General features: G+C 35.0%; 1 pseudogene; it reads left to right on the forward strand.

Moving 5' to 3' along the window:
* The first annotated feature begins 1,706 nt into the window (after positions 1–1,706).
* LOC111149341 lies at positions 1,707–2,459 on the forward strand (annotated as a pseudogene).
* The last annotated feature ends 9,489 nt before the right edge of the window (positions 2,460–11,948 follow it).

The raw sequence follows: 11,948 nt of genomic DNA on the forward strand, positions 1-11,948 counted from the left end.
AAAAAGCCACGTGTATCTCAGGTGCTGATAGAGGGTAAAGAACCTGGAATGTGGGGCGCCTGGGTGGCTCAGTGGATTAAAGCCTCTGCCTTCAGCTCAGGTCATGATCCCAGGATCCTGGGATAGAGCCCTGCATTGGGCTCTCTGCTCAGGAGGGAGCCTGTTCCACCCCCCCGCCCCCTGCCTGCCTCTCTGCCTACTTATGATCTCTGTCTGTCAAATAAATAAAATCGTAAAAAAAAAAAAAAAAAAAAACAAACAAAAACCTGGAACGTTTGGTAGAAAAGCCATAAATATCAATTAAAGCCTCATAATCAGTTATAGTAGCCATGTTTTATGTTACTTTATTCATTTCTCCACTTTTTAATTTACTACTTGATATGAAGAATATCAATGGTGAATAATGTTTCGTTTTACTTGAGAATTCAATGCAACACTCCACAGGATATTGTAGGTAATGGGATTTTTTTTTTTTTTTTTTTGTATCCTTCGTGCTCCTCGGATACACAATTTTCAACCAAAGAATGTTTTCAGTCAGATAAAAAACAAACAAACAAACAAAAAACCCCACAAATAAACAAACACCCAAAAACCAGAATTGAAAAGGATATTTTGTTTGCCACTATAAAGTCATTCTTTACTGTTCTATGCACTCTTCCTATATTCCACATTCTCTAATATATTCTCTTTTTTCTGCTGTTTTTGTTCTAAAACTGAAAGGTTTACTCTTATTAGCCACATGGAAAGATTACTTCTCAGTTCATGACTTAGCTTCAACAACAAAAGATACTGGCAGGCAGGACATCTATAGAATGGGAAAAGAGTTACATGTATTTTATTCTCTAACTTCTCTTATGTCAGATCCCTTGGTATTGACTGAGTTCTGTAGTGGTTCTCTCCATATCTCCTACCACCCTTTCTTTCTTTCCTTCCCACCCATTTCCCCTCCTTCACTATCTCTACCAATTCCACTTTCCAGTTTTTCTCTCCTAGCCCATTAAGTCTTAGAAGTGGAAATAACTCCCTATTGTAACTATCTCTTGGTACTATATTATCCCTTGCTTCTTTTTAAAACTCTTTCCCAAACCCTTGTAAATACTTTGATTGCCCTTAAATTATTTCCTTTTTTTTTCCTCCCCACTATTCCAAAATTTCTGAAATTTTCAAACATAGTTTAAATTTCTTTGTTCTGGTTTATTATTTTGTTTTGTATTAGAGGATATTATCTCTTTTTCAAGAATATTCAACACTTAACATTTAAATTCACATTTTTATGTTCAACTAATATTTACTGAGAATCTATCCCATGCAAGAAATTGCTCTAGACATTACAAATACAACAGCAAACAAAACATACAAAGAATCTATTCATAACGGTCTTGTATTCTAGTAAGAAGAGACATATTACAAATACATAATCAAATGAACATAGCATTTACTTAATCTCACTGATATTTTTATCTAATATCATTTAACTCAACGTATAAAAGTCATTATGCATTAATCAAAACCTATTGAATATACAACATAAAGAGTGAACTTTAAAGTAAATTATGGACTTCAGTTAATCTTGTACCAATATCCGTTCATCAACTTTAACAAATATACCACAATAATGGAAGGAGAAACTAGAGGGGCAGGGAGAGAGCACATATGGAGACTCTCTACTTGCCCTTAATTTTTTAAAACCCAAACTGCTTTAAAAAATGAAGTCTATTCCTCTTTTCTGGCTGGAACCATGGAGGGTGCAGAAGAGAAGAAAAAGAAGATTCCTGCTGTGCTAGAAACCCTTAAAGAGAAGTGAAGAAATTTCACAGAGTTGAAGATCAAGCGTCTGGGGAAGAGGTTTGCTCAAAAGATGCTTTAAAGGGAAGAAGGAAACTTATCTATGAAAAAACTAAGCATTACCACAAAGAATATAGGCAGATGTACTGAAATTTGAATGGCGAGAATGGCAAGAAAAGCTGGCAACTTCTACATATCTGTGGAACCCAAATTGACATTTGTCATCAGGATCAGAGGTATCAACGGTGTGACCCCAAAGGTTCAAAAGGTGTTGCAGCTTCTTCACCTTTGCCAAATCTTCAATGGCTCCTTTGTTAAGCTCAACAAGGCTTTAGTTAACATATTAAGGATTGTGGAATCATATATAGCATGGGGATACGCAAACCTGAAGTCGGTGAATGGTTATGGTTATGGCAAAATCAACAGGAAGCAAATTGCCCTGACAGATAACACATCGATTGCCTGATCTCTTGGTAAATATGGCATCATCTGCATGGAAGATCTGATTCATGAGATCTATACTGTTGGAAAACATTTCAAAGAGGCAAATGACTTTTTATGGCCCTTCAAATTATCTTCTCCACAAGGGGCAATGAAAAGACCATTTTGTGGAGGGTGGAGATGCTGGCAACAGGGAAGACTAGATCAATAGGCTTATTGAAAGGATAAACTAAGGTATCTACATGATTATTTTTGTAATCTTGTCAGTTAATAAAGGACTACTCTCAAATGGGGAAAAAAAAGTATATTTGTTAAGAAAACTTGTATTGGAACTACTGCTTTCTATCTCCCGTATCTTTTTTCCATCTTCGATTTTTATTGTTATAAAAATTATTTCACATACAATTAGGAATTTTATCCAATAATGAATAACAAAATAACAATGTCTTAAGAAAACAATTATTCCACTTTTTAAGATACATTTACTTATTTATTTATTTTACAGAGAGATAGAGAGACAGAGAGAGCGCACAAGCAGGAGAGCAGCAGAGGGAGAAGCAGACTCCTCACTGAGCAGGGAGCCAATGCAGGTCTTGATCCCAAGACTCTGGGTTCCTGATTTGAGCCAGAGGCAGATGTTTAACCTACTGAGACACCAAGGCACCCCCCAATTATTCCTCTTTTAGAGAAAAAAAATATTCTGGAGTGAGTAATCCTGTGTGATAAAATGGACTTCATGCTCATCAAGAACCTAACTGTCCTATTTCAGCATCCCAGCATGTGGTTTCCCTTATCAAGCCAATCTGTATCCAAGATGATTTCAATGTTTAATCACACTCACATTTTATTGAATGAAACAAAGGAGAGGATAAAAACAGCAACAACCAAAAAGGCCTCCTATCTGACCTGTGAAAACTCTCTTTGGGCAGCCTACAGAGATGTTCCACAGAACATTCTACGTATATATCACTTGCAAGACCTTAGTGACAATGTTGTATTGCTCTAAGGAATCTGAAGAAATATTTTTCTTAGCTGGCTGTGTCGTTACTCAGAATAAAATTGTGGATCTCCTAAATTAACACCAGTAAGGCCTATTATGTGTCTGGAATCTGCTGATATAGCAATGATTCAGGCAAACAGGATGAATCTGTTTTAATTTTAAGTGAGCTTACCCTCTGAGAGAAAAAAAAAATTAAAAAATTGTATCAGTCCAAATTCTACATGAACAATAATACATGCCAACATATATTATTGTCCATACAAAGGTATATATAAATATATGTGAATATGTGTATATAAATATATACATATATAAACATATATGAATGTCCACATATTTTATATGTCCATATCCTTATAAATACATAAATATTCTTATTATATATGGACAAATAAATACTCTGACAATTATACAACAATCATAGTTACTAAATGCAAAGGAAAGAAATAAGAAGGATATGTATCAGAAAATAACTGAAGGGCTGATTTTGTTAAGGCAGGTGAAGAGGGACTTCCTGAAGAAATCACATTTTGTTCAGTCATGAATATTGAGAAGGTGGGAATCATGCACAGATCTGGAAGAGTTTCCAGACAAAAAGGTCAGCAAGTGCAAAAGAACTGAGTTTGGTGCATGAAAAAGAAATAAAGGCCAAAATGGCTGTCATGTAGTGAGCAGGGATTGGAGAGGGGGGAGATGACATCACAGCAGCACATGGCAGCTAGACCAGAAAGGCCTTATAAGAAATGATAAATTTGGGGCATATTGCTAAGAATAATAAGAATCATTTGGAATGTTTTAACCAGAGACATGTCATTATTTTATTTACCCTTAAGAGAGTTTGCTCTGGTGACTTTGTATGAGGGAAGCATAAGAATGAAGAAGTAGCACCTGGGTGGCATAGCTGGTTGGGGGTGGACTCTAGGTTTTGGCTCAGGTTTTGATCTCAGTGTTGTGTGATCAAGCCCCACATCAGGCTCTGTGCTTCACATAGAGTGTGCTTGAGATTCTCTCTCTCTCCCTCTGCCCCTCCTGCTTGTGCTCTCTCTTTCTCTAGAATAAATATATAAATCTTAAAAAAAAAAAAAAAATGAAAGAACAATGAACCATCAGTTGGCAACCACAGTACCCCAGACAAGAAATAATGACATAGTTGAGTCATGTGAGTAGAAAGAATTAGAATTTATATATTACTTCTAGTATTTTTTTTTTTTTCAGGAGTAGTGGTAGTATGTATTTTAAATTGTCACTTAATTTCACCTTTGGTCCCCATCTCTTATAAATGAAATATTAGTATTTTTACTTAATGTAGAAAACAATGATTATTATTATTGTCTCCATTTTTTTAAAGAGCTCCAACATACTGAGGACCATACTGCCTTTTATTTTTTTAAGATTTTATTTATTTATTTGACAGAGAGAGAGATACAGCGAGAGAGAGAATATAAGTAGGGGGAGTGTGAGAGGGAGAAACAGGCTTCCTGCTCAACAGGAAGCCTGATGTGGGTCTCGATCTCAGGACCTCAGAATCACAACCCGGGCTGGAGGCAGACACCCGAGAGTCACCTAGGTACCCCGCTTCTTAAGTTTTTAATATTACAAAATAATATGGACCTATATTAAGCTATGAGGAACAATATAGTACACACTCAGGTACCCACTGCTTATTTTAATAAGTCAAAATTCAAAAGCAAGATTAATTTTTTTAACATGCTTCGATTTTATTCTCAAAAGACCAGCTGAACAAAAATTACCATGAATTGTAGCTAATCATGTGTATGCATGATACATATACATATCATAATTATGTATATGTAGTTAATAATATGTATGAATTAATAAGTACATATATTTCCAACAAAAGGTACATATATATGTACACATATAATACCTTCAGATATTTATATACATTTATATAAGTAGTATCACATTGTGAATATTCTTCTTTTCACCAATATTAACTTTGTGTAATTCATAAGTGAAAATATATAAAGCATATCTTTAGGGGTGCCTGGGTAGCTCAGTGGGTTAAGCCTCTGCCTTCGGCTCAGGTCATGATCTCAGGGTCCTGGGATCAAGCCCCCATCAGGCTCTCTGCTCAGAGGGGAGCCTGCTCCCTGCCCCCCTGTCTGATTCTCTGCCTACTTGTGAGCTCTGTCTGTCACATAAATAAATAAAATCCTTTAAAAAAATAAACTAAAGCATATGTTACATACTCACCTGGTGGTCAATGGTATGCTGATAAATGTTTAACAACCAGCTCTTTAGATAGATAGATGGTAGTTAGATAGATAGATAGATGACTGATAGATGATAGAATACAAATGTTATTGATATTAAGGGTATGTAGCAATTATTAAATATAAAAAGCACATTGGAAATTCCAAGTAGTAAATAAATTCTTACATATTACTGTTGTTGATTTTGGTCAACCTCATATTTATAAACAAGCTAAGCTTAAACAAGGATAATTTTTTTTAAAGATTTTATTTATTTATTTGAGAGAGAGAGATCACAAGCAGGCAGAGAGGCAGGCAGAGAGAGAGGGGGAAGCAGGATCCCTGCTGAGCAGAGAGCCTGATGCCGGGCTCCATTCCAGGACTCTGGGATCATGACCTGAGCCAAAGGCAGAGGCTTAACCCACTGAGCCACCCAGGTGCCCCAAGCAAGGATAATTTTGACAGAAAAGTTGATACTTTCTTTACATTAACAAGTAAGATGAAAGTGAAATAACAAAACATTCACTTCTTCATTCACGATGTGTGTGATTTCTTTGTTGAAAAAAATTATAGTTTTCAAGTATTGGAAAGATGTCTCCTCAAAAATTTGTGGGCCACTCACAAAAGAATGATTGAAGACATGACCAAGCTTTAAGTTTAAACTATATTATTAACGTATTACTCAGACCTCATCTGTCGCATTTACCAATTTGAGTTTGCCAAACTCTTATCAGCAACCTCAGGCTGTGACAGCCATGCAAACCCCAGATCTACATGCTCTCCGAAGCTGACACAGAAGTGACTATGGAGGGAAAGGTACAAGAAGAACCTCCCAGAAAATAGAACTAGTTATAGCCAGATGAGTTAACCAAGGTGTATACTCTTCATGACAAGAAAGTCTCCGCTGTTCCATAAGAGTTGGAATTTAATATTGATCAGTAACTGTGAGATATTTTACTCTTCCATGTCTAAAGGAACTTGTATTTGTGATACATTGTGGGTGGATAAGCTCATACATAACCTCAAAATCCTGAACTTTAGGCTGAATGTAGTAAATAATAGAGATCTATATTGTTTCACATATGGAGTGGGAGGTTTTTGGTTTTTGTTTGTTTTTTGTTTTTGTTTTTCCCTTTATGTAGATGAGATGGCTGTGCAGAAATACTTGGGAAGGGAATGGATTGGACTATTGAAGAAGCTTTTAGCTATACCCCAATAAACATGTTCCATTTTTCTTTAGTGATTAAGCCCTCAAATATTTTATGGGGCATATGTTTACCTAGAAAAAATATGTGTATGCTACATTCCTCAGATTCTCTTGTAAGTGTGGGGCCATATGCAGTGTGACTGAATTCCGTCCTGTGGGGTGTGAAGTAACTTTAAAGAAGTGAAATATTTGTAATGTGTTCTCGAGGGAGAAGATGAGTGTTCTTCCTCCTTCTCTCACTTTTTGTTGTTTGGAACAGGCATAAAGATGCAATATCATGGACCATGTGGATAAGGGCAATATCTTCGGGTTGGTTTAAACTTTAAACACTTTGGGAGAAGGAGCAATGGGAGGAGGCAGCCTCTGTGGTGTGTCTTCCAAGAGTCCAGAGCAGTGACAGGGAATGCCTCAGGGCAGCTGGTCATTAAATGCTGTCTTCAACTTGTCATCCTAGCACAGATTTTGTGCTACACTAATAATACCTGGAGGAAACCAGCAATGCTTGTCAAAGAGAATACAGACAGGTTAAAAAAAAAAAAAAAATTAAGTTTTCCTCCAATTTGCTCAGTTACATCTACCACTGAAATCTCTCTTATCTGCATTATAGCAACTCAATTTTCACAAATATATTAATTCAAAACATTCTTTAATGTCTCCAGAGATTTTTCAAGTTGTTAGATGCTGCTAGAGTTCCTGGAATTCATGCTCATTTTCCCTTTTGTTTCTAGATTCTCTTCATTATTGATTTTGAGGGAAGGAGCCAGCAGACTGTGGTAGACTGGTACTGTCTTCATAGGAACCAAAATAAAAAAGTGTGTATATTTTCTGTCTTAAACAAACAAACAACAAAACAAAACAAAACAAAAAACAACAACAAAAAAAGGAACTTGCTTAAGAGTGTGAAGAAACAGGAGAGGCTGTTATGTTTATAATTCTACTTGAGTTACTTTATTGCAAACTTTTGAGAGATATTTCAAATACTAAAATGAAATAAGATTTGGAGAGTTACCTAATTATCAATTTGGTCAAGTAATCCTAATTGCAATTAGTTTATTTAGGCCTATAAATATATCCACATGAAAACCAGGACTTTAGACATATGTTGAGTCATAAAACCCCAGAAAGGATTAAGAAAATTTAATAAGGGTGCTTTCATATAATTTCAAATGAGTTTTGTCATAGTAAACTGACTATTAGTACTGTAAGTGCTTATAGTTTTCCTGGTTAGTACTGTGTGGATTGTAAAAGACTTCCTGCCTTACAAAGTCATCTCAAATATTTGTTTGCTTGAAGGTAGTTAGAGTTTATGAAAACAGTAATAATTTCAGTTCTTCAGTTTCTATTTAATATAAATAAAAGCTTATGTCCAATATTAAAATGTTCCAATTTTAGTATATGTGCTGCTGAAGCGAGCACCAATATTAAAATGTAACTAAAATTAGTTCTTAGTTATATAAGATTGCCTAAATTTTATACTGTACTATTTTTCCATTTTTTTAAAATTAAAACAAAGGAAATTTTTACTTTCAATTTATTATGGTGTCATATAAATCTAGAAAGCAAGCCTTCCTCCCAAGTTAAAAATGATATTTAGCTAGATATCTTTAAGTGTTTCTGATACTTTTGAGATTTACTGTACTTGTATGAGTAAGAATACAGAATAAGTATTTCCTTCAACACACGGGAAAGCTAATAAAGTTTTGTTTTTACCATGAGTCTGTGAAATAAGAGACTCAATCCCTTTGTGAATAATTTTTCATGAACTTGTTTTTAATTTTTTAAAAGAATTCCAGGTATAAGGAAAATTATACAGTATTCATCTGTCTTCACCTGACTTATCTCACTTAGTGTAATGCCATCACATCCACATTGTCACAAATGGTGATTTCATTATCTTCCATGCCTAAAAAATGTTGCACTGTGTATAGGCACTGAAGTTGTTTCCCTTGGCTATTACAAATAATGCTGCAATAAACACGGGGGTGCACAAATCTTTTTGAGTTAAGAGTTCATTTTCTTCAGGTAAACACCCCAAAGTGGAATTGCTAAATTGTACGGTAACTCTATTTTTAATTGTTGGAATAACCTCCATGCTGTTTTCCATAGTGGCTCACCAATTGACATTCCTACCAACAGTTTTCTTTCTCCACATCCACACCGACACTTGTTATTTTTTGTCTTTTTGTTGATAGCCACTCTAATAGGTGTGAGGTGATATCTAATTGTGGTTTTGACTTGCATTTCCTTGATGGTTAATAATGTAGAGCATCTTTTCATGTATCTTTTTGTCATCTGTATATCTTTTTTCTTTTTTTAGTTTAATTTGTTTTCAGTGTTTCAAGATCCATTGTTTATGCACCAGACCCAGTGCTCCATGCAATACATTCCGTCCTTAATACCCACCACCAGGCTCATCCAACCTCCCCTCCTCCAGAACCTTGTTTGTTTCTCAGAGTCCACAGTCTCTCATGGTTTGTCCCGCCCTCTTATTTCCCCCAACTCTCTTCTCCTCCCCATCTCCCAGTGTCCTCCGTGTTATTCCTTATGCTCCACAAGTAAAACCACATGATAATTGACTCTCTCTGCCTGACTTACTTCACTCAGCATAATCTCCTCCAGTCCCGTCCATGTTGATACAAAAGTTGGGTATTCATACTTTCTGATGAAGGCATAATACTCCATTGTATATATGGACCATATCTTCTTTATCCATTCATCTGTCACAGGCCATCTTGGCTCTTTCCACAGTATGTAGACTGTGGCCATTTCTGCTATGAACATTGGGGATTGTTGAAAAAGAAAAACAAAACTGGCGGCATCACGTTACCTGATTTCAAGCTTTACTACAAAGCTGTGATCACCAAGACAGCATGGTACTGGCATAAAAACAGACACATAGACCAGTGGAACAGAGTAGAGAGCTCAGATATGGGCCCTCAACTCTATGGTCAAATAATCTTTGACAAAGCAGGAAAAATATCCAGCGGAGAAAAGACAGTCTCTTCAATAAATGGTGCTGGGAAAATTGGACAGTTATGTAGAGAAGAATGAAACTCGACCATCCTCTTACACCATACACAAAGATAAATTTGAAATGGATAAAAGACCTCAACATGAGGCAGGAATCTATCAAAATACTAGAGGAGAACATAGGCAGTAACCTCTTCGACTTCGTCCACAGCATCTTTTTTCAAGACATGTCTCCAAAAGGAAGGAATCAAAAGTGAAAATGAACTTTTGGGACTTCATCAAGATCAAAAGTTTCTACACAGCAAAACAAGGAGGCAACCCATGGAATGGGAGAAGATATTTGCAAATGACACTACAGATAAAGGGCTGATTTCCAAGATCTATAGAGAACTCCTCAAACTCCACACACACAAAACAGATAATCATGTCAAAAAATGGGCAGAATACATGAACAAACAATTCTCCAAAGAAGACATACAAATGGCTAACAGACACATGAAAAAATGTTCATTAACATTAGCTATCAGGGAGATTCAAATCAAAACCACATTGAGTTATCTGTATATCTTCTTTAGGAAAATATCTATTCAGCTCTTCTGCCCATTTTGCAATTAGATTGCTTGCTGTTTTGCAATTGAGTTTCTAACTTACTTGTATGTTTGGATATTAACCCCTTATCAGATATAGGCTTTGTAAATATTTTCTACCATTCAGTTGGTTGCCTTTTCATTTTGTTAATTATTTTTTCTGCTGTGGAGAAGCTTTTTAGTTTGATGTAGTCCTACTTTCTTACATTTGCTTTGTTGTTTTTGCTTTCTGTGTTAGATTCATTAAATAAATTATCACCGAGACCTATGTCAAGGAGCTTATTACCTATGTTTTCTTCTAGGACTTTTATGTTTTCAGGTTTTAGTTTCAAGTCTTTACTCCACTTTGAGCTCATTTTGTAGTGTACCGTATATTATCATAGTCCAGTTTTATCAAAGGAATGTACCCATTTCTTCAAGGTTGTCCAATTTGTTGGCATATTACTGTTCACAGTAGTTTCTTACGACCCTTTGTATTTCTGTGGTATTAGTTGTAACACGTTCTCTTTCATTTTTTATTTTATTTGAGTTCTCTCTCTCTCATAAGTATATCTAAAAATCTGTCAATTTTGTTTATGTTTTCGAAGAACCAGCTCTTAGTTTAATTGGTCTTCTCTATTGTCTTTTTAGTCTCTATTCCATTTATTTCAACTCCAATCTTTCTTATTTCCTTACTTCTACTAATTTTGGATTTTGTTCTTCTTTTTATAGTTTCTTGAGGTATGAAGTTGGGTTGTTTATTTGAGACTTTTCGTGTTTCTTGTGGTAAGCATTTATCACTATGAAATTCCTTCTCAGAACTGCTTTTGCTTCATCCCATAAATTTTAGTATGTTACATTTCCATTTTCATTTGTTTCAAGATATTTTTGTTTCTCTTTTGATTTCTTATTTGGCCTACTGGTCATTTAATAGCATGTTATTTAATCTCCACACATTAGTGAATTTTCCAGTGTTGCTCATGAAATTAATTTCTAGTGTCATACCATTGTGGTTAGAAAAGATTCTTGATATGAATTCAATTCTCTTAAATTTATTAAATTATTTTTGTGGCCTAATGTGTGATCTATCATAGAAAACAATGTATGTGAACCTGAGAAAAATGTGTATTTTGTTGCTTTGTGATAGAATGTTCCATAAATATCTATTAATTTCATCTGTTGTTACATGTCGTTTAAAGCTGATATTTCTGTATTGATTTTCTATTTGGATGATCTATCCATTGTTGTAAGTGGAGTATAAAAAGACTCCTACTATTACTGTATTGTTCTATATTTCTCCCTTTGGGTGTTAATATTTGCTTTATATATTTTGGTGTTCATACATGGGTGTATAGATAGCTACAAATGTTATATTCTCTTGTTGTATTGACCTTTTTATTATTATGTAATAACATTTTCCTCTTATTATAGTCTCTACCTTAAAGTCTATTTTGTCTGAGAGAAATATAGCTTTGCCAGCTTTCCTTAGATTTCCATTTGCATGCAATATTTTTTTCCATCGCTTTGTTTTGAGTCTCTAGTTCATTCCTTGTAAGTAGTATATAGAAATGTCTTATTATTTTAATCAATTCAGTCACTCTGTGTCTTTTTCTTAATTGAAGTGTAGTTGACATACAATGTTACACTAGTTTCAGGTGTATGATATAGTGATTCAACAAGTCTATATGTTATGCTATACTCACAATACCATTGTTGGTATTGGGTTGCTTTGCGTTCTTCTTGTTTGGAACTCTCCAGGTTTT

This window comes from Enhydra lutris, unplaced genomic scaffold, assembly GCF_002288905.1.
Source record: "Enhydra lutris kenyoni isolate GAN:26980312 unplaced genomic scaffold, ASM228890v2 scaffoldscaffold21, whole genome shotgun sequence".
In the NCBI taxonomy this organism is placed as follows: Eukaryota; Metazoa; Chordata; class Mammalia; order Carnivora; family Mustelidae; genus Enhydra; species Enhydra lutris.